This window comes from Athene cunicularia, assembly GCF_003259725.1.
Source record: "Athene cunicularia isolate RWA chromosome 4 unlocalized genomic scaffold, athCun1 chr4_part2, whole genome shotgun sequence".
NCBI classification, from domain to species: Eukaryota; Metazoa; Chordata; class Aves; order Strigiformes; family Strigidae; genus Athene; species Athene cunicularia.
In genome coordinates, this window is record NW_020799099.1 from 4,574,630 (window position 1) to 4,596,748 (window position 22,119).

At 39.9% G+C, this 22,119-nt stretch overlaps 2 long non-coding RNA genes across 2 annotated transcripts in view; one reads left to right on the plus strand and one right to left on the minus strand.

Moving 5' to 3' along the window:
* LOC113479750 overlaps positions 1–22,119 on the minus strand; it is a 57,612-nt gene that overhangs the window by 6,043 nt on the left and 29,450 nt on the right. The window contains exons 3-4 of the long non-coding RNA XR_003398330.1: positions 7,245–7,387; positions 6,114–6,256 (exon numbers count right to left, since the gene is read on the minus strand). This is a non-coding gene — a long non-coding RNA (uncharacterized LOC113479750). The remainder of the gene's footprint in view (positions 1–6,113; positions 6,257–7,244; positions 7,388–22,119) is intronic.
* On the plus strand, positions 15–18,594 carry LOC113479751. Its single transcript, XR_003398331.1, has 5 exons — positions 15–1,424; positions 3,303–3,394; positions 5,674–5,768; positions 17,064–17,154; positions 18,530–18,594. It is a non-coding gene; the product is annotated as an uncharacterized LOC113479751 (long non-coding RNA).

Genomic DNA, 22,119 nt, shown 5'->3' on the forward strand with positions numbered 1-22,119 from the left:
GCAGGGAAATTTGGCCTTTGTGCTCAAATAATGTAATGCTATGCTTTCCATTTTGAAACGCAATTACTACTAGTGGGATTTATGCCATAGGAGAAGAATTTTTGTTGCTAAATCTTTTGGTTGTTCAGGCTGCTTTGTCTCACCGCATAGTTACTTACATGACTTCGCATACATAGATATGCAGCTAAAGATACGTATATATGTGGGGGGGTGTTGGTTTGGGATGTCTTTTTAAGGAAGTTACTGTGAAAGACATTATGATGATATGAATCGTTATGATGAGCGCAATTTTCATGGAAAAGATGATGAGACTCCTGGTACATATTCACTGTATCCCCTGAGCACACTCATTTTCTAATATTCTGGAGGTAGATGAGGGATCTCAGCTGACAGCTCACCAATTTCCACCCACTCTGACATAATTCTCTAGTCTGCTCTAGACACAATTAGCTCCATCTCTGCTGGGAGCACTCAGTAGCAAGCCCTTGGATGCTGCTCCCTATGTCTCCTTACTGGGGACCCACACAGGGTGTGCTGAAGATTTCCTGGCAGACCACGTGCCCATGTTTTTCCTGGTGGCAGCAAGGACTGGGGAAAGGAAAGAAGGGCTTGCTTAACCATAGACTTGTATTCTCTATTTTGTTGTACAAGTCAGTTAGGAAAGAAATGAATCGCTGCAGATTCCTGGAGCATTTATTGTGCATCCGGAGGTTTGCTTTTCCCTTAGTATCACAGATAACATGGTATTAGCTTAGAGTGATGATGAAGAGCTAATTCTCCCTGGTTTGGATTGTATCTCCTGTGCCAATATTTCAGTGGACTAAACTGTTCTCAAGAATGTTCTCAAATGAGATAAAATCAACAAACTGAAGCCAATTTCTCTTACACACAGCCATAAAGCTCTTTCAAAAAAAGTCTGAAATTATGCTTCATGATAAGTATTTCAGCTGCTGCTTTAGCATTGTCTAACTGCAGTGATTTAGAGCAAAGCCTTGCCTGCATTTCGGTGAAAGCAAGGAGAAATTTGTACTCAGTCTTGCCTGGCCAGCTGGATTCTGAGTACAAGTCAAGCCCTTGTACCACCCTTACTCAGTGATAAGTGTGCAAACAGGGTGAGAGAAGGTTGGCATTTTAGTTCAGGTCAGAACTGCACTTCTGAAGCAAATCTGATTTCTCCCACTTCCTGTGCTTTTTCTTGCACTGCATATGAGCTGGACTTTTGGGTGAAACCAGCTTCGGAAAGGTACTCCAGGAGGACAATCCCTGTGCTCCAGCCAGTCAGTACATGGGACCAGACTGAAAAACCCAACCACGTGGATAATAGGGATGTGGGGTCCTCATTACCAACTGTAGATCTGTTCCTGTTTGGCTCTTTAGCTTCCTAGTGTAGATACAGCCATCTGACATCCAGAATCCATCAGCAGGTGAAAAAAATGATTATTGCATTACAGACTGTTGGTTTTACTACTAAAATTGTTTCAGTTAAATGCTGGAAACCCTAAAATAATATAATGTTTATCCCAAATGGATTGTTCTCATGATTTAAACTCAAGGCTTTCAAATCTCTAGTGCAGGGTGTTTTTTTCCTTGTCAGCTGAAGAAGCAACTCTGGTTTTGAGCCTCTGTTCGCATATGCATGCTAAAAAAAAGCATCTTTTTTTCCACTGTAACTTACATGACAAATGTGCTTATGTGCTCATAGGTAGAACAAATCTTGGCTTTACTTATTTTTGTACTAATTACATGCTTTTAATCTATGGTTTAGTGTTTTATTAGTTACAGCTGCAGTGAGCAAAATACACATAGACTAGGGGAAACACACGTAGCCATTGTAGATGGCTGCTGTAGGTCCTTTTTAAATCCTTCTGAGCCTTATGAGTTAAGGCTTAAGTAGTTTACAGGCTTTGAACAAATGAGCACATTTCAGTCTTTAAGGACATCGTTGCCATCTCCCTATTAGGTATATCCCACTGTTACTTCAACCACTTTAGATGTTAAAAAAAAATGGATCTTGAGTGTAAAGCTCAAAAAACTTATCACAGACAACTTAAGATCACTTTCAGAGTTTTGTTGAAACATTCTGTATTATTTTTAATTTTCCTTTTGTTTTTCTGTCATTGCTATGGTATTGCAAGTAGGTCAGATTCTGAAAGTCATGATAGGATAAATTAATTTGCAAACTTTCTAGGTATCTGGATTTAAAGTTTTAGCTGGACCGATTTCTAGTATGTAAAAACATTACACTTGCATCGCTCTTCCCTGCTGAACATCTGAAAATGACAGCATTAAAGAATTAGTCCCCAGAGCATTATTATCCACTTCCAACTGATGGGGTACAAAGAGGCTTGATGACTTCTTCAATACACTGTGGTAAGGCTGGGAAAGGAACCCAGATGTCCTGGTTCCTCATCCTGTCCCTGAACCACAAACCACACGTCCTTGCCTTATTAGCGACAATCACAGCACATGAAAACAGACTATTTATATCTAAATATTTCATCTGTTCTCACTCATTATTCCCTAACGCACCAATGTAATTATGCTGGCAAGGCGACAATATCTTTTTCCCAGTAAGCGCAAACAGATTGTTAGGTTTTCTGCTGAGATACAAGCTGCAGAAGAAGAGCTCCCAAATAAGTAAGATCAAAAGAACTGTGTTTTCATTGAAACATCCTTGGCAATTCAACAATGGGAGAGAAGATTTCTTAACATCTTCCTTGGTTGACTCTGACAGCTGTATTACAAGCACTGATCAAGAAAGGTTAATATTGTAAAGAATATCGACCCAGAATGAGTTAAGCTAAGGAGGAAAAAAAAAAAAAAAAAAGAGGGGGCTTTGGAAAGTTCTGTTTTTTCAATCAGTTAAATTCCTGCTCAGTATTCCCTGAGACAGTGCAGGGGATGAGCATATCCCTTCTGTGAATCCCCAGCAGGATGGTCCCTGTCCTGGAGTAAGTTCCCTGTTCAGAACCTTAAAGCCCAGGCAAGTGTGAAAAACCCATTAAGAGGTGGCTACGGACAGGACTTGGGGTGCGGGAGGTTTTGGGTGGGTGTCACATCTCAATTCCCATTGCTCGCACACCACTGGGAATGCTATGACTGCACATCTGGAGCCAACGTGCCGTAGGAAGGCTCACAAGCCTGCAAATGAGAGATGGGATCTCTGCAAAGTGCAGGACTAGTGATAACGGGATTGAAACAAGCAGGGTGTTTAGCTAATGGCTTTAGCTGAGTTTATTCTTGATAAAGCAGGCAGCATTGCTTGCCATTTGATATGCTGGATGTTTCTTTCGTACAAACAGGGAAGAAAACGGAGGAGGCTATAAGAACAAAAAAATCGCAGTGGTTGAAGGTGTGAAACTGGATTCATAATGAGAAGAACAAACTGATTAAGGTAAGCTAACAGATGTAAAGAAATGTGATTTTTCCACATCGATACAAACCTTGTGAATTGTATTAGTTTGGGAGGTTTGCTGTAAGGCTGTAGCCAGATCCATTCTGAAGTCCTTTCCAAACACACTATTCATAATATTGTGTAAAAGTAATCAAGCAATATTTAACAGTCTTCAGAGTTTACACAACAAGCAAGTTTGGGTAGAAAACTAAGAAGATCTGTGCAAAATAAATCCGAGATTCACATTTCATGAATACTGTTACAAATTGTCCAAGTGATTACATATTCTCTGATTAGCAGAACTAATGCTTGTTCTGGTAAAATACTTGCTTCCATATATGGGGAACAATGATAAATCTTGGGCAAAACACAAAAGCCATTGTGAATTTTGCTACTGAAGTCAGTGACACATTTCACTCTATATAAGGCAAGGACCTCTCAGCTCTTGACACTGCTTGGGCTGCCTCACCCCAGGACTGAAGTGGCAGCTACAATCTGTATCCCAGATGCAGACGTTGTAACAGTGTGTTATATATCTATATATATATGCCATGTGTACAGCCCTTTTTATTTTTCAGTGACATGCAGAAGCATGGTTGCATTTGTTAGTATGTAGACAACACGTACACTAGTTCCTCTCAATAGGATGCTGGGGTTTATCACCATAAAACCTTAGGTTACTAATTCCAAGCAGACTCAGAGCAAAGGCTGAGAATACAACATTGATTCACAATGTTCAGGTTTCAAAAACGATTGCCAATTAACAGGAACATTTTGGCTGGAGTTTTTAGTCTGCTGATCATGCAGTCCCAAATGGAACCCTAAAAAATCTCCCCAGTAGTGGAACAGAACAAGTTTTATTTGAGAATATTGGAGGGGGAAGGCAGCTAAAGAGCACTGTATTTTCATCTGTTACTAGCCAGAAACACTTCACTGTACACGCACTATTTTGTTTTCTCTTGTCCAGTGTTTGGCAACTCAGTACAGCCCCAGTATGATCCTGAAGCTCTCTGTTGTTTAACACTGCAAGTGAAATGGGCGCCATAACCTCTGTGTGGCCCTGGAGCTGCACAGAAATTATTTCCTGCTCTCTGCAAAGGAAGATGCCTTCAGATTTTGTTAAATGATAACAAATAGGGAAAAGGAGGCCTCCCCTATTTCTAGCAATCCTATCCCTCCCTCTGGGCTTTCCTAGAGGTGGCAGAGTTGAAAATCCCAGGTTTTATTTTCAGAACATGGTCATTTCTGATTTTGATATTTTAAAGTAAACAATTCTTGGTTCCCATGTATTATTCAAGTAGAGAGAGGTGGGTATCCAGTGCATACATAATCAAACATCCAGCCTGCACCAGACAGCCTTCTCAAATCACTTGGGAAATTTCCCTATTGCTGTTGTTATCATTCTCCATTCGCTTCCTCCAATTATTTAACACTTCAAACATTGTATCCCATGTTTACCCCACAGCTGTGGGGTGAAGCAAGCAAGAGCTGCATTCCTTCAAGCTCCCTTGAACAGTGCTTGCCCACAGGAGAAGAGGTAGCTGCACAGATGTTGCTGGTATCACATTAATACAGAAATAACCTGTTGAAAGTAGATCTGTTTTCAAACCTTTCAGTGGGAAAATATCAGTTTCAGAGAGAAGAATTAATGATTTTTAACCTGCCTATCATGCTCTTTCATTGCGGCATGTAAAATCGTTATTGGCGTTTCAAGCTGTAAATAGTAATGTTGAGGATATTTTCGTTACTGCCAAAACATTTACATGAAACTGGTATTCAGATCAAATTATCTCAAAACTGCAAAGCGTGCGTGGATTCCAAATTACTCAACTCGGGGAGATTGTTGCACATTGAAATTGCACAATAGAAACCAGCAAAACACCACCATGGCTTCAGATTCACAGCAATGGCAAAAATAGCTCTTAAAAGAATTATTCTCTTTAAATGCACTACTGTAGCAGACACAGGATTTCACTATATTTAAACCAGTATTTTTCTACCAGAAAAACATGGCTTTTCACTCTTTCAGGCAGACCAGTTTGGTCTGACTATTGTTTCAACACTTTGAACATGAACAGCACCGCTCAAAGAGAACAGTGGCATGGAAGTGATGCATTAGGAAACTAAAGCACAAAAGGTGAAGAGCTATGACTATTTGTGGAATGACAGACTGAAAATATAAACTCAAAAAGTGCAGTAAATGTCAGAGCTGGTCAGTGCTGCTAGGATCCTATTAACTACTCTATTTTATTTCTTTACATCTCACACTTATCTTTCAGCAATATACCAGTTACGGAAAAGACTCAAAAGTATCACCAAAAAGAGGACTGAGCAATACTCTGAATTTCATGTCTTTGACGAACCATCATTCAAGGTACTTCAATGTGTTTTCCATTGTATAATGTTATAAATAGCATTACTGCTGCTTTTCAATAAGGATTCTGTGTTGCAGTGAAAGAATGATATGGCCGCATTAAAGATGTCCCTAAAAGTACTGCAGTTCCCTAAAAGAACCATTAAGGTAATTTTCCACGAATCATGGGAAGGGCTGTCTAATTTGGCAATAGAGGTGAGGGATCATTTCTCTTTGGCAGACAGGGGGTAGACAGATGAAAACACGATATGCAGACAAAACCTGAAGTGATAAACCCAGAAACTTCTAATTCCACTGTCAGAAAAGAGTTGGCAAAGAAAATTGAGGGCTGTAGAAAGAGCTCACCGGTGAGGAATATTGAGTGTGGCACTGGAGTGGGGTCCTTTGCCCTTTTGGTCACTGGTAATTGGAGATTGACATCTAAAATTTGTGTGCTTTTTCCATGCAGGCTTGTAGTTGATTTGTTCTCATTCCTTCGGTGAAATATCCTGAAAAGCAACAAGAAAGCAATAGGATGAGACAGGTTCCCCAGATGTTGTGAGGAGTGCTCAATGGGTGTTTGCCTGTAACAGGAAATAAGTGCCTATGTGCTCTTGCAGTACAGCGTGTTTTACTGTGGCATAAAATCATAGTGATTTCAGAATCAACTTGGTAAAAGGATATTCTGCAGTGAGGAGTGTCCTGTGTATAACAAGAGTTATACACAGAGGCATCTGATATGCTTCTCTGGGAAAAGAAACCAAAGAAATAACCATATTGAGAGGAATGAAATACTAATGATATCTTCAGAGGGTGTGCTTTTCCCACTTTTTCTTTTCATAATGCATGCAATGTCAGCTATGTAGGTAGAACATGAAGAATGTCTATGAGCATACACAGTGCACACATTTCAAAACAATCTGTAATACCTACTCTGTCGCATTTAGATGAAAACTTTTTTTTCCTTAAAAGAACCAAGGATTATGGTTTGCATATCTTGAAGGAGAAAAAAACACTTTCAGTTTCACAAAATCAGAACAATTACTGTGTTATTAGCAATTAAGTTCTTTATCCAGACTTAGGAGACAGAACCAATGAGTGATGCTACAAAACACACAGGACAGAATGGCATTGGCTTTTTAAAATGAATACAAGTTTCTTCTCATAAAATCCGTCTGTCACACAATTTGGACATAAATTCTTGCAAAACCACGATTTTTTATGAGAAACGGGCTAAAGCTGAAATAGCCCTTTAAAAACAGAGACTATCTTGTAACCTGGGATTTCCTTCACAACTTTTTAAATTCAATTCTTTCTTAACAGGCCTGTCCTCTGTAATGCCAAACACTTTTGGAAGAGTTCATGATCGTCTTCTATGTTTTCCATTATATTTTCATTAACTGAAGGGATGTTCATCTTCTCAAAGTACATGACTGCAAAGCCGATGATCTGAGAGTGCTTGAAATGGTGATGAATGACCTGACTGCTATGTCACACCTCACAATCTGGAGTACTTTTGACATGGTAGGTTTGGCAACGCTCTTGATGTCACCCAGGAGAAGAGGGGCACAAGGTTTCCCACGTCATCTCCTTTGTTACAAACTCTTGTGGCTTCCAAGAGTTAGCTTCTTGTTCTTCATCTTAAAGAAAAAATCTAAATTATGGCTCTGATTCAGTAAGGCATTTCAATACCTAGTTTAAAGCATCGAATGAACTTCAGTAAATACAGAAAGTGTGTGGGCAGTCAGAATGACATAGGCACATATATAAATATTTTGCTAAATGAGACTTCCAGTTGCATTTGGGAAAACATGCAGTTTTTTTTTTTTAACTTCTTTTTCAACAGTATTCAACTACATTTCTGTTAAAGTATGGATGTGTGAAAAGCTGCACTATTGTAGATAAAAATATATAAAATGTAGTAGATTGAAGATTTGGAAATTAGTTCCTCGGGGGACCTTTTCCAGTCTAGACTCTATTGACGTATCCTGCCAATTTGTTTGTCTGGTCTCCCTGTGAACATAGCATTTGATACTGTAGGCAACGTAAAGATCTTTGATAAGCTTGCTACTTCCTGCAGCACTCTGTGTTCACAATGAACTTTTAAAATATAATTTATAGCCTTCAGTTTTCCATTCACCAAGAATGGAGATCATCCAGTGAATTATTCTACTTTCAGAGAAGGACAAATATGTTCCTTGTGCTTTCTGTTCTCTGGCAACACCAGGATAGAGCATCAGCTAATGAAAACCGTAGAAATAAGGTTTTTAAATCCAGAGCAGACAGACAGTGTTTCCAAAGTCACAGGGTGGACCCAACAAGCCATGGCCCTGGCTACTGAAGGGTGCTACAGAAAAAAGGAAAAAAAAAAAAGCACTGGTATATTTGAAGATCACCTAAATTCACTGATGCAGGAACACATCTTGAATCTGTGTTGATGGATGTATCCATGGTACATGGAGAGAGGTTGTGCCTTCCCTGTGTGTTCACAGTTCAGTGGCCATTCCAAGGCAGGCTTTTTCACAGTGTCTCCCTGCCCCTGTAAAAAAAGAAAAAAAAATAAAAATTAAGCTCTTTAAAAACTGTTATCTCTGTCAAACTGTGCGGTTTTCACATAAAGATTATTCTACCCTTTCGCAGTTCTTACCTTCAGGGAAAGCTTGCTTGCAACTTCCACAAGTTAAAATTGGCCAAGCCCTAAGTCTTTGAAGAGGCAGTGGAACAATAAGTGTCTTGAAAATGTCTAACATCCTGAAATTCCTCATAGCAACAAGTTCCAGGACATAGAGTGCCATCTTCTCTGCATCGCCCCCATTTTGCATGTTCTCACCATGTGCCTTCATCCCCTGGTAGACTATTCTCAACTTTAAAATCTCCTGTTTTAAGTTGTTACTTCCATGCTAACATCCTCTCATCAAGTTTACTCTCCACATGGTGGATATGTACTGCTGAACTGGTAGGATTTGACTGTGATCTTGCTCATTACCTCAGTCTTCACCCTTCGGTAGATATTTACACCAGTACCAACAAACAGAAGACTTCTGGATATAGACTGCTGGAGAGAATGTTGAACATAAGAAATAAAAGGCAGTTCCACCAGAAGGATTCCAGTAACTAAGCTGATCTTCAGGGGGTGATGCTGACTCATTAATGGTACTTCTTGCAGTGCCTTTATTGCTTTTTAGTTAAGCACACAATGCAGCTATATAATTAAGCCACAGGCGCAATATGGGACAAAAGGCACATGTGGTGCTTTTGCTGCTTTTAATTTTCTTCCTTCTAGTTATTACTGGGCCCACTCTAGTGGCAACAACTAGACATGAAGAAGAGTTGTGCTCAAATTTTGCCATTTTAGATTAATTTGTAAAAATCATGCTGTTTTCTGAAAATACTAGTTTTTACCACAAGTTAGATAAAGCACATTTTTGTTCTAAATGTCTTCATTAGTCCTAGTATTTTGGTCTGAAAAAGAAAGGCAAGAATATTTGGAAATCAAATTAAAAAATGACCCAGGAGTAGGAGAAATCTGTGAAAACTGACTCATGTTCTCCCATCAGATAAATCACGCATTGTTCTAAAAAAGCTATTAAAACCAGCTGTAGGAATAATCAGATCATAATTTACACAAGGAAGTGTAGCTAGCTAATTATTTAAGATCTTCTGTGAAGCTGCCACAAGGGGCAAAGGTGCTCAAAGGAGCTGCGTTTTGAAGAAAACTTACTGAAAGCTGAGGACCAAACTGACCCTTGTGCAGGAAGGCAGGGAATAATGGCAGAGGTCCTCTTGGCTAAGCAAGGAGCTTTTTAATGGTCTGAAATGGCAGTGAAGACCATACAAGAAGCAGGATGAAGGACAGGCAAGCAGGGGGCACATAATAAACTTATTGCTTAGGTACTTACTGATGAAATGTGGAAGGCCAAAACCAAGTTGAAGCTAAAGCCTTGTTACATTTATGTGAGCTACTTCTTCAAGGCTACACGCCTTGAAATTTATGGAAATGAAGCCAGTCATCCACAAGGCAAGCCATCTTTATTTGGAATAGTGTCTTTACACTATCTTTCACCTCCATGTAATGAATGAAATTGAGTTCAAAGCCATCATTCAGCTGTAACCCAACTGTGGCAACCATTCTTCAGATTAAATATCCAGGCCTAATTAGGTTGATTTTCTGAGAAGAGCTTACTACAGTATGCCAGTGATTAATGCGGCACTTGGTGTGCAATACCATTTCTGCTTTGAAACTCTTCTGCAACAGTGGAAAAATACCTTTCTTTTCCAATATGTCTCTAAATATTGCACGAATTTTGTCAACGTGGTCTGTAAATGGACAATACTTCAAATTCTGCTATAGGGTAAAGGAGTAGCATGAAACAGTTTTCATGGAAAAATCTATAATTTAGACTACCTGTAGTCTCATTAGCTATAATTACTTTGGACCAGATGAGTAATGTTTGAGCCTATAAGCGGGCATGCAAATGAATGTTATCTATTCAAATTCCAATAAGAAGGTCTGGCTTGCTTCAGTCTCTGCCTCTCCCAAATTGAAAGTGAGATGCAGTGATCTTCCGTGGATTTTGTGGCATTCTTTTTAGAATATATTTCACACTCTGTACATTGTGTAAAAACACAAAAAGCCTCCAGGCTTGTAACTGCATTCCAACTCTAATATAGAGAGCTACAGAAATACCAGAGCAGTTGCTAGCAGTCCAGCCATGTACACAAAGGCTGGCCTCCCAGTGGCCCTGTAGACATCTTCACCCATCAGTCTAAGTTCCTTCTTCAAGTCCTGTTAAGTTCGGTTCACCTCTCCTTCCTGTTTTATCTGTCTGCAGAACCTCTGAGGCCAGAGGTTCACCAGGACATGGCTTTTAGACATACCCTGTAACGCCTTGGCATGGTGGGCTGGTAAGCTTCATGATTCTTCAGTTGTACTATTGAGTGGTGGCTAGAAGGAGGCTGCTTCTAGCCTGCTGCTTATTTCATTTCATAACGAGATTCCCAGCTGGCACACTGCTGCTCACCTACCACAGCTTCCTGTCTGAGGCTTAGAGCTGAGGCTTTTCCTAGTGCTGACCTTTTGTGAGCATATGTCCTTGCATCCTTCAGTCCTCTTCTGTTCCCCTTTTGGTCAGCTCCCCTGTATTGCCTAGATGCCACGCCACTGCTGGCATGGCTGCCTCCCATCTTCTCTCAGGTGGCTTTTATGTAGCTGAACCCAACTATATCAGCATAAATCTGAAGAGTGTGACAGGTTTTCCTTTGCTGAGCCACCTTCCCTCTGGTCATTAGAACTCTCTTTTATCACATCAGGGATGATCAATAGCAGTTTGGCCAACTCTTCTGTTTTTTAAAAGAGCATGATCTAGAGTGAGCCAGCATTTGAATTATTATACAATATAATGGCTTTAAGGATAAATTCTGAGTCAGCGATGCCTGTGAGTAACATGTTATTATAAGTAGCTACAAGCACCATTTTCTGTTTCTTACTGGAGTATTTTCCCATGCTTGACGCTTTTCCTAACACTGCCTCCAGCATTGCATTTAGATTGCCATCTAACAAGGCAAATGCTATTCACCTATTTTTTAAATGCTGATACTTGTTTCTGGTTTTGGGTTTTTTTTAAGTATATACATCCTGGGAATCTCTGAAACAGTCTCAGCAATTGTACTAATTATTGCAGGCATGCTCTTCTCCAAAGGCACTACACTTGGGCAGAGGTATGGTTGCTTTTTAGCTGGCACATGCTGATCTGAAACCAGATCTCAGTTCAATCTGCTTTTCATGAGTTTTTATGTACAGGCGCTTTTTTTTTTTTTTTCTCCCATCTGACTTTTTTAAGCCTTTGCAGAGAATTATGGCGAGAGGAAGGCACAGATCTTGGAGAAGATAATGTCTTTCAAACAGTTTGCCTGCTCTTCTAGAACTAGTTTTAGTGTAAAATCAAACACAATTATCTGCCTCCTCATTCCATATTGTTAGCAGATCTTTCTGCCATGCCCTCAACATACTTTCTTAATGCCTTCTTTATCCTTCCTGAGCTTTTCTTAATGCATCCATTTCATGCCCAGTTTCTCTGTGAAGGAAGATATTCAGTCGCTCTGGTTGCAGGCTGTGTGGATGCACGGCTTTCAGCTGACCTGGGCAGTAGTCACCAGCCATCCTTGCCTCCCTTTCAAAAATGGAGGTGGGGAGATGCGTCCAACTTACAATGAACTTGCAAAAATACATGCTAGCACTCATGCAAGCTTGTGAAGAGATTGGTCCTTATTTTATAAAAGGCAATGGTTTTTCACATTGTACTGGTTTCTGTGAACAGCTGCTATGCAATTTTTCTTTGAAGAGTTACTCATCAACAATAGTAAAATGAAATCATATGATAGGGGTATTATTTCCAATGTCAGCTGCTAGTGACCTAAAAACTCACCTTCCCTGGACTTTTTTGGTTTTTTCTTTTTCCAAATTAGAGTAGGAAATACTTTGCTGAGGAATATTTTTTTTTGTTTTGCTTTAACTTATGTTTGTTTAAGACACTGTAGAGTAGAAGTTTCCTTTTGGTGGAAGGCCACCTGGCACTAATGCACTGCAAGAAATAAACAGTAATAAAAATGCTTTTTTGTTTGCAAGTCACAATAATATCTAACAAACATTCACTTTTTTGACTCTTTAACAGAGCTGGTTAAGTGATTCACTTCATGCACGTTCACTACATCCAGGTGTAATTCCAGTTTCAGGAGATAGTTGTTTTTCAACAAATCTCTGGAAGCCTGTTTTATAAGTGGATTTTGGTAAGCAGTTTTCACCATATAGGATTTTGGTGATTTGTTTCATTGACGCAATATATTATAGCTAGGATTAGAAAAAGGTCTGCGTGTCCTACTTGGACACGTGAAGAATACGAGCCCCCAACACCAGGAAACCATATAAATGTAATAACAGTATACATTATAGAAGTGGCACTTGGATGCATCAGAAAAGATAGTTCAGGTAGAGATAGGGAAGTGTTGGCATTATTGTACGAGGCCCTGAGAAGAGTGCTCTGCAAAAGGCTGTGTAAAATTTTTACCACTCATGGTTAAGAAAGGTGAGCTCAAACTGATGCTGGAATGGGTGATATGAGGATGGGAGGAATGGGAAATCTATCATACAAGAGAAAAGTGGAGATCACAGCTTCACAGCTGGACAAAATTAAGAGGGGATACAATCATTGTCATTGAATACTTTTTGCAGATGAGTATCAAGGGACAAAAAGCTACTTAAGCAATCTAAGAACAACTTTGGTATTAGGAAGAAGCAGGGATAAATTTGTTATAAGTACATTTAAGATAGAAATCGTGATGGTTATAAGCGATGACATCCTGGAACTGCCATAGAGTAACAGGAGTTGCGCATTAACTGTTTTTAAGACTGAGCTCACTAAATTTTCAAAAAAGGGTTAAGCAAGACTGCATTTGTTATAGTCCCTCATGACACTCTCCCTTTACACAAGACAAAAACTGTCTCTAACCCAGGGTCACTTGGATTTCAGGTTGGTATGATCAGAGCTCCGTGGTTTTAAGTTCTTTCGCATAACTAGGATTTCTGGGATTTACAGAGCAATGGTTTATAAACTAATGGAAACAATATCTAGGTGTTTTTAATATCAATGCTTCAAATTCATTACATTTTTTTAATTAAGCAAAAACCTGGCAGCAACTTGAATGCTGGTGAACAGTGTGATACAAAAAAATGGAAAAAACCCCAGTGTAAACCCAGTATTTCTGTCAATGGATATATTAAGACATTTTTAAAGTTTGTTTCATTTCCCCGTGGGCTGCATACAGGTGTGAGCTGAAGAAGGGAAGCTACATGGTAAGTTGTGACTTGTATCATGACATTTCTGGTGAAGAAATCAGCAGATTTGCATATGGCACAGAGGATGAAAGAAGCAATATTATGGAAATTCTGTATTTACCTTACTAGTGAGCCATATTGCAATTAATTACTTCCTATAAAGGGGCCTCAATGATATGTGCTAAATAAAATAATCCTCTGACCTCTTCCTTGCTTTTTTACCTCCTTATATGCTTTTTAAATTGTACCCCTGCAAAACTAAAAATGCTACCCCTGTTCCTGTGGGTAGCATTGCTCTGAATAAGGATCTTGTCTGGACTAGAACATCCATGGGTCTACTTCAGTTTTCATCATTGAAAGAGCAAGGTCAAGATTCAGAAATTAGCTGCACGTGCTATTTCACCTCTCCTCCTCAAGATCCCTGAAGTGCTTCCTATGTTGTTCAACCATCTGGGTCTCCCAGAAAGGAAGAGGAGCTGGAATAAACCCCATACCTTGGTGCTACAGAATCAACTGTCTATTTAAAATTTATGTAGGATTCATTTTTTTGTCACAGAGGTAACAAAGCATGATTCTAGTAGCTCAGAGACCTGACTCTTAGAGAACCTGGCACATGATCATTGGCCTCAAAGCAAAACCCCAGAACCCAAGGAAGTGCATTCTTTTGGAAATAGGTTTGTGATCCTGGACACCACGATCTCATCAAGTGGTAGAGATATACAAATTTTCTTTAGCAAGAATGTAATATGACTTGCTAGGAATAACCTTTATGTACCCTTGTATGTATCTAGCATTAACAAGTTAACAAGTACTTCACACCTTAAAAAGTTTTTCTGGGAAACTTGCTTCCTCTGGCTGATAGCAAGTTTCCAGTAAAATCAGTTTGTACTATAGATGCAAAGGAGTTTTTGTCAAAAAGAAATTCTTTCCAAACCATGGATAATCATTATCCACTATGAATTACCTAATTATCTTTTGGGGGGTTTTATTGTGTGGAAAAAGAAACAAGGAGTTTTCTTGCCAAATCCTTCAGAAGTGGCCTAAATGCTTATTGTCTAACGGAGATCACAGATTCAGACTGCTGTCCCATTGTCCAGCATCGGTGTATGAAATAGCCTGGCCTCGTAAAACAGACATTTAACTGAACAGAACCAATTAGCCCTCCATCATGGCCCCTGTTCACAATAGAAAAAACAGCTGATGTTCCCTTAACTTGAAACAATGGGAGGATATGCATGGGCTGTGTAACTCTTACAAGCAGAGTAACTCTTTCCAGAGTGGGACCGTGAGAAAGTAAAGCCCACAAATGGCCTTTCAGTGGATGAACTCCTGAACAGTCTTTTATAATGTGAACTCATCAGTCAGCTGTCTGTGGGTGCAGTTTTCTTTAGAAAATCTCAGTTTAACTGCAACATGCCACATTTTAGTGATAAACCATTCTGCTGAATGATATTCTGTCTCAGTGCTGTATTCACCCCAGTATGAATTTATTCAGCAGCATCTTTTCCCTCCAACCCTCTTTTACATTCCTTACCATTCTTGTACCTCTTTCATAATGATCTTAGAATAGCAATGACCACCGATGTGAGCGTGGCAAGAACTGAATGTTGCTCCTAAACAATGGCAGTGAGGCTTCATTTAAGATTCGGACGCTGAGAAAATTCAAGCAAAGAAGCTGGTGAGCTCAGAAATTTAGCCCTTCCATATGTATCCAGTAATTTACCTCCTTTTGACTACTTTTTCCTCTACCTAGTTGGGATCTTGCCACCATGTCGAATCACTGGATACCCTGAACCCAGCTAGACCTCCTGTCAGCAAAAAGAACATGGGTTCAAAAAAATGCCCCCTCCTCAAAGTCAGTGTACAGCACCGTGTCCCTTCCTATTCAAAATGTTTTCCAAGCACCTTCAGGCAATAGTCCATCCCTTCAAAGTATGAAACTCTTTGAAACAAAGAGGCCTTCACTACTAGCAAGGCAAAGATACCATTAACTTTGGAAAACAATGCACAATAAATAAAACCATCTACTTCATTCAGTACCTCTGGCAAGGACCACTGACTTGGTCACCAGCTAATGCCGTGAGTTTCCTGCAGGCATACATTATTTCTGAACATCATTTCCTCTTCCCTATCTGCTAAATTTCCCTATCGGTTAGAACTGTTTGAACAGTGTAGCTCCAGATGTCTGTCTCCTGACTGGGCAGTCCTGTTTCCAGCCCCCTGCAAACAGGTATTCTGTCATTTTCTGAATCTCCTTCCTAAAAACAAGTCTGAAGGTTTCATTTTATTTCATGGTGAGTAAACAAGTTTTCAATGAAGATCACAGAATGGTTTGGGTCGGAAGGGATCTTTAAAGATCATCTAGTCCAACGCCCAAAATGTCTCACTTCTGATGCTGTTACCATGGTTTGTGTAAAAACCACTTTCCTTTCTTCAACTCCATCACATATCTGTCTCTCCATACTGATGAAATCCTCTGCAAGAGCTCTTATAGAGAAGTCATCCCAATACAGGAGAAGACTGGTAGGATTTTGTGGTCGTTGAAATGTAACTATGATGTTTGCCCAGAGTGCCACTGAAAGAATGAAAAGTAAAATACAAAGAAGGGCCATAGTTTTTAATAATGAATAGATGCTATCAGAGAGCCCCTACTTTTCTGGATTATCTCTCCATCAGTGATTTAGGTAAAACAGCTAAACAGATTAACTAGTTTTATGGGTATTCTTCTCTTGCTCACCAATAGATGGGAGCAGAGATTTCTCTACTCATGGAATTTTCAGGCTACAGCACTTGAAGGTTTTGAAGACTACAAGGGGAAAACAATAAATCCAAACAATGATGATACAACTCATTCGTGTGTCCACAGGGAGAAGTATATTGTTTCATTTAGTAGCATAGAAATGAGGTTTGTAATGGGAAACAAATAGAAACCAGGAGTCAGCACTCTTGAATTCTTTAGCCTTGGAAATCTCTGTTTTGGTATCTAGTGCTGGTCAAAGGTATTTAATACATTTACAACCTCTGATTGTTATTTCCCAGATATAAGTGTGTTTTGCTTGGATCCAAGCCTTTATAAAAGCAAATAAACATGTCTTAAACTTCCATTCATTTTTCTTACAAAGATCAAAGAGGAAAAGCTCTCCAGATGTAAATAGCTAAGCCTCTAATGAGATGATCAGTGAATTCTCTCTTGTAATATAACCATTTAAATTAAAATATTGCACTTAGGGCACTCTGCACTTCTAACTTGTATAGCAGGATCCAATCATCTAACACAAGCCAGACAAAAGCTTCAGCAATTAGTTTTCAACATAGGTCCCTAGCCTCTGACCTTTCTTCGTCATCAGAGGCAAGCCAAATGCTTTGTTAAACAATACTAATAGTTCCCGGCACTTCTCTAGGGCCAGAGACGTCACAACTAGTTTCCTACTAGCAAGAAGCTGTTTGCAGGAAGCGAAATCTTGTGCATATTTTCTGTTCAACAGGAGGCTGACCCAGCTGTACTGGAGGTGAAGAGAAGCCTGATCCACTTCTCTCTGTGTGAAACTTGGAAACAGCAGTGGAATGCCTACACAGGTACCACCTGCATGACATTGTACGGTTTTGCTCTTCACCATCTCGGGCTTGGCAGCTCTACCAGTTCAGGAGTGAACCCACTACATCCTGCACTTCCCGATCCCTGCAAGTGTCCTACCTAAGTTCTCGTGTTTAATCACAGCCCCCAGGGTCAGCACTCCTTTGAGCTGTCAGTGAGGGAGAGGTGTCTGGAGAGACCCAGTTTAGCTGTGCTGAGCTGCCTCCTGGCACTGCCTCTTTGCACTGAGTACAGCTGGGCTCTGGGGTAGTAGATGCTTACGTTGGGGAGCTTAGCCTGAGGCAGGATGAACCTGGGACAAAAGGCTTGATTTCTGTATGTATTTGAAAACAGAAAGCTGCAGCTACACCTGCAGGGATTTTCAAAACTCTGTCACAATTGACTAGATTCACAGAGGTCCTGAGTCACTGATTCAGGTTGCTGCCAAACCTTTTCATGATACTGTGCCATTTAACTAAAAAAATGTTTTTAAAACCTATTTACTGAGATCAATTTGAATAGCTTGGGGTTTGTCTGTTAGGGAGATTTTGGGTTAATTCTCTCCATTCATACCTAAATGTTTTGTGCAAGCACAGTGGGAATACAAGTTAAGTGCTCCTGGGGCTGCCTGTGAAGACAAGGGTTGATGGGACAAGACAGTAAAGTTATCCCATCATTTTCCCTAGTACCTTTTATTCTTAGTACATCTTTCAGTCTCCAGATAGGCTATAAGCAAAATAAATGTTCTCCTGGCAAGAAAAAATTATAACAGTAGCTGGTCTCCTGTTAAATGGAGTCCTGAAGTTACTGTCTAATTTCAAGGGCTTAAACATGACGCATCACATTTTGTCTGCACTCATACTGGTGTCAAGTCACTGTAACTCCAGTGACCTCCATGGACTTTCTCCCATTGTGAAACATGGCGAGATTACAGTTCTTCAGACCGTCTTAAAAACTGTTTTTTCCATTCATTTCTGTGACCTCCTCTTAGTACAAGATGCCAAAAAGATTAAGTAGTTATAGACTTTAGTACAATCTACCTGTAGCTGATCGCCACTTACCAACTGACTTGTCATGCTGTCCTCAAAAAAAAGTCCTCAAAAAGCAATTAAATACGGAATTTGAAGAAAAGACACTCCTCATTTACAACAAAGGAGCTATTGGTATTATCATTTGTGCTGATCCAAGCTGACATATTAAAGTAAGCATCAGCATTTGCCTTGGCTTCATAGATTTCACATTTTTCCAGTTCTACATTTAAAAGAATATCAGCAGCTCAGCTCATTTCACAATTAAACACCAAATATGTGCTTAGGAAAAATTTGGGTTTATACATGCTAGTCAAAATTGTAGTCTGAACTCTCCTGTTTCTTTCAGCTTGGCCAACAACAAATGTGCTGGAAATTCCTCAAGGGGAAGAAGATCCCTCTCCCGCTAGCTGATGAATAGCTGCTTTTCAACATAGACTAATGTTTATACTATATCAGTACAAATCTGAGGTCTGATCAATATGAAGTGCTACCGAGGAATACCAGCAATATCTGTGGAGGTAAAATGCTGGGTATGGTGCTATTTTCTCCACAGTACTTCAGGCCTCTGAGGCCATATTGATGCCCTACACTGCCCCTCCATTGCATCTCAGAAAGGGGTCTTCAGGTTCAGAAGCAGTGTGATACAACCAGGGAGATGTTTCTCCCAAACTTCTGCCTCCTTTCCAGTCAAATCCTTAATTGCTTATTTGTTTTTCTTTCCCTGACTTTTTTTTAAATAGGAAAAATGCTGAAAAGGAAGCTACCAAGTTTAGGAAAGTCAGAATTTTTTAAGACAATGAGGTTAAAACACACTCCTTGTTCAGTAATTAGGAATTGTAGTTGTAACTTTAAGTTGTAGCAGCTAAGATTTACTTCAGTGATAAGGGCTTTGTATCAGAAAAACTATTCATTCACCCTACACTTGATAGGTCCCACGGTCTGCTGACCATGGGACAGTCTGGCAATCCTGTAAAGGTTTATTCAGCAGTCAGTAGTGGTTAAGCCTTGCTGCAGCACAGGGAGCTCACACAAGGTCCCTTGGCCACAGGGACATGGAAGGAAGCAGGACCCCAAGTCTCACCGGTCCTCATTCATACCAACCTTGGCCATTTCCGCCAGTGGCATCTGATGTGGGGTCTGTTTTGGGAAGTGCTGCGTGGAGCCTCTCCAGAGAGAAATGGAGCTGAGGGTTACATGGGCAGTGGTTACACCAGATCACAAACAGCAAATTGCTTTTGAAAAGAACTAGTGTTGAGTGGGAAAAATGATTTTTCTTAATAGAAGAGAAAGGCAGTGACAAAGAGGTTGAAATAAAGGGGAACAGTTTTACTGTACTATGTATCCTCTCTGCCCGTTATAGGAGTCCTACCACATTAGTAATTTATACCTGAAACTTTCAGAGCAAAGCAGGAGATAGGAACATCTGTCAGTTTTAATAATAGAGTCCTGAAGAATCTAAAGAAATTTCAGCCTGCAAGTCATAACTAAAACGAATAATTTTAGTAAATATGTCAAACCATGGATCACAAAATGGGAAAAAACCACACCAGTTGTCATGCTTCTCTTTAAAATTTATGTGACTGTATGTAATACAGGGATCTGAGGAGGATGAACACAACACCAGCTGTTTGCACTGAAGATGCTATTAAGGCAGTGAAAATCAGGTAAGTTCACCAAATGACTCTGCTTTATCTTATTTTTAAAAATAAAAGTCTGGTTGATACTGCCAGGAACATAAATGACAGTGATCTCCCTGTCTCACAGATCTCTCTGTTATCTACCGTATTGGAAGGACAATGCTAGGAACCAAGAAGCTGAGACTTTAGATCTGCTGCTGCTTTTTCTGAAATGTTGCCAACTACACTTACCATCAGGAGTCTTGGAAAACCAGGTATTTCCAGGGCTGCAGGCTGTTCGATGAGAGTTTTCTGACATTGCACTTGGCAGGGTTTTTGCAATGCCCTTGTGTGAGTACAGTCAAAGACCTGGCTGGGTGGCAGCTCTTACACCTTGTTCAGTGTGCTGTTTACTCACCATGGTTCGTCTGCCTGTGGGTACCACATATTTTTCATTTTCTTCCTCAGCTTAAACCCCTGTGTCATATTTCTTCCTGGCCCTAGTGAGTCAAAGGGCACCAGACCATATGTCACTTTGTTTTTTCCAGCAGATGTCATAGTACCCTTCTTTCACTAACAAGCAACAAAAGAGCATAAACCTCAATCTAATATGGCATTTGCCTGGGAAAGTCGTTTGCTCTTTACATAATTACAAAGAATTACTGATCTTTGAAGACATTTCTGTTTCAGAAAAGGTTTTGAGATACTAATGATTTCCATTCCACTTTAACCCATTTTGTTCAGTTTACAATTATGATACATAAATCTTACCTTACTAGCTTAACTGCAGAAGATACAGGTTTAAGTTTATGGCTGCATAATTCAGAGCAATTTGCAAGATCACGTGATCCAGACAGAACCACAGCAGAAGGTCTGTTTCCTAGACATTTACTGAAGAAGAGATGCAGAAGAGAGGCCACGGCCACGTGAGCGGTCCGTGTGATGTGGTGCCCATATCCCACACATCGCCAGGCACTCTGACCCAGGCACCCACACCACCAGGGAACGTGGTTTGCACAAGCCTGTGTGACTGTGCCCTGGCTGATTGGAAGCTATCATGCAGCCAGACGTCACCTGCCAGCTGGACATGGCCAACTGACAGCGGAGGAGTCAGGAGAATGTTTTTGCATGGCCTGTGGGCAAAACTTGCATGGGGATGTTTAACATACCTTCGCAGTGAATGCTTACATACCAAGGCCAATATAATTTTTGGACATTTTTGTTCTCCTTAGAATTTTCTATTAGATATTTCTACTATTTATTCTGTACTTACCTAAACTCATTCACTCTCCTTTTTTAAGAGATTTCTTCTTTATATTAAATGTGGATTTACCACCTTTCCTAGGGACACAGCTTTCCATGACCCAGAAGTCCTGATTTTGTCCCATGGTATGCTCTTGGCTTTAATTTCATTTCTCAGATTTTTCATGTCACTTGCTTTACTCTCGAGGAGAGATCTCTCCGCCCCTTTTCATGATAGGGCTTCTCTGAAGCAAGGGTCTGAAATTATGTTTTTTTTTTTCCTTCTGGCAGTAATCCTACAGATACCATTGGTCTTAACTAGCACAGCTAGTGTAGAAGTTGCCAAGAGTTCTTAAAAAAAATAGAGAAAACAAAAAAAACCCCATAGAGTCAGCCAACTGCATGCCAAGGAAGAGGTTTTTTGGAAGTTAACAAAAACTCTGATTTGTAGTTTGGATGTGTTCTGAATTTATCAAAGTCATGTTTTCATTCTAGCAATAAGCTCTGCTAAAAACCAAACTCTTCTACCCAAAACTGACTTTTGACTTACTAATTTAAAAATAATAGCAGCCTTTCTGAAATTACAGTTTGTGTTACTGATGAGTCCAAAATTAAAATTAAAAACTTATCCTGAAAGAGGGAGCAGTTTTACACAATTTTTTTAATACCATTTTATAATAAGATGGGGAGAAGAGTTTCAAAAAATTATCCCAAAACCCATCAGATTAAGATGCTGTAATGATTCAATATTTAAGAACATAATAAAGGGGAATGCATCTTATCCAGCTTCAGCTGATTAGGAGTCAAGGATTAACTATTTGCCCTACACTGGCAGAGACAGAAAAACAAGTACCTCTGGAGACCTCTCCATGTGACAGGCATGCTACAGAGGGTACTTTTGTCCTATGGAGAAATATCTGTTTTTCCATTCACTACAGAGAAGGTCAAAACAAGCAGCTGAGACTCAATGCCCGACTTAGGTGAGTTGAATCCACCTAAACTTAGGTGAGTTGAATCCTGCCCCAGGTTATGTGATGCCAGGTTTTTTTGAGTAATAGTTTCTGTTGAAATTATCAGT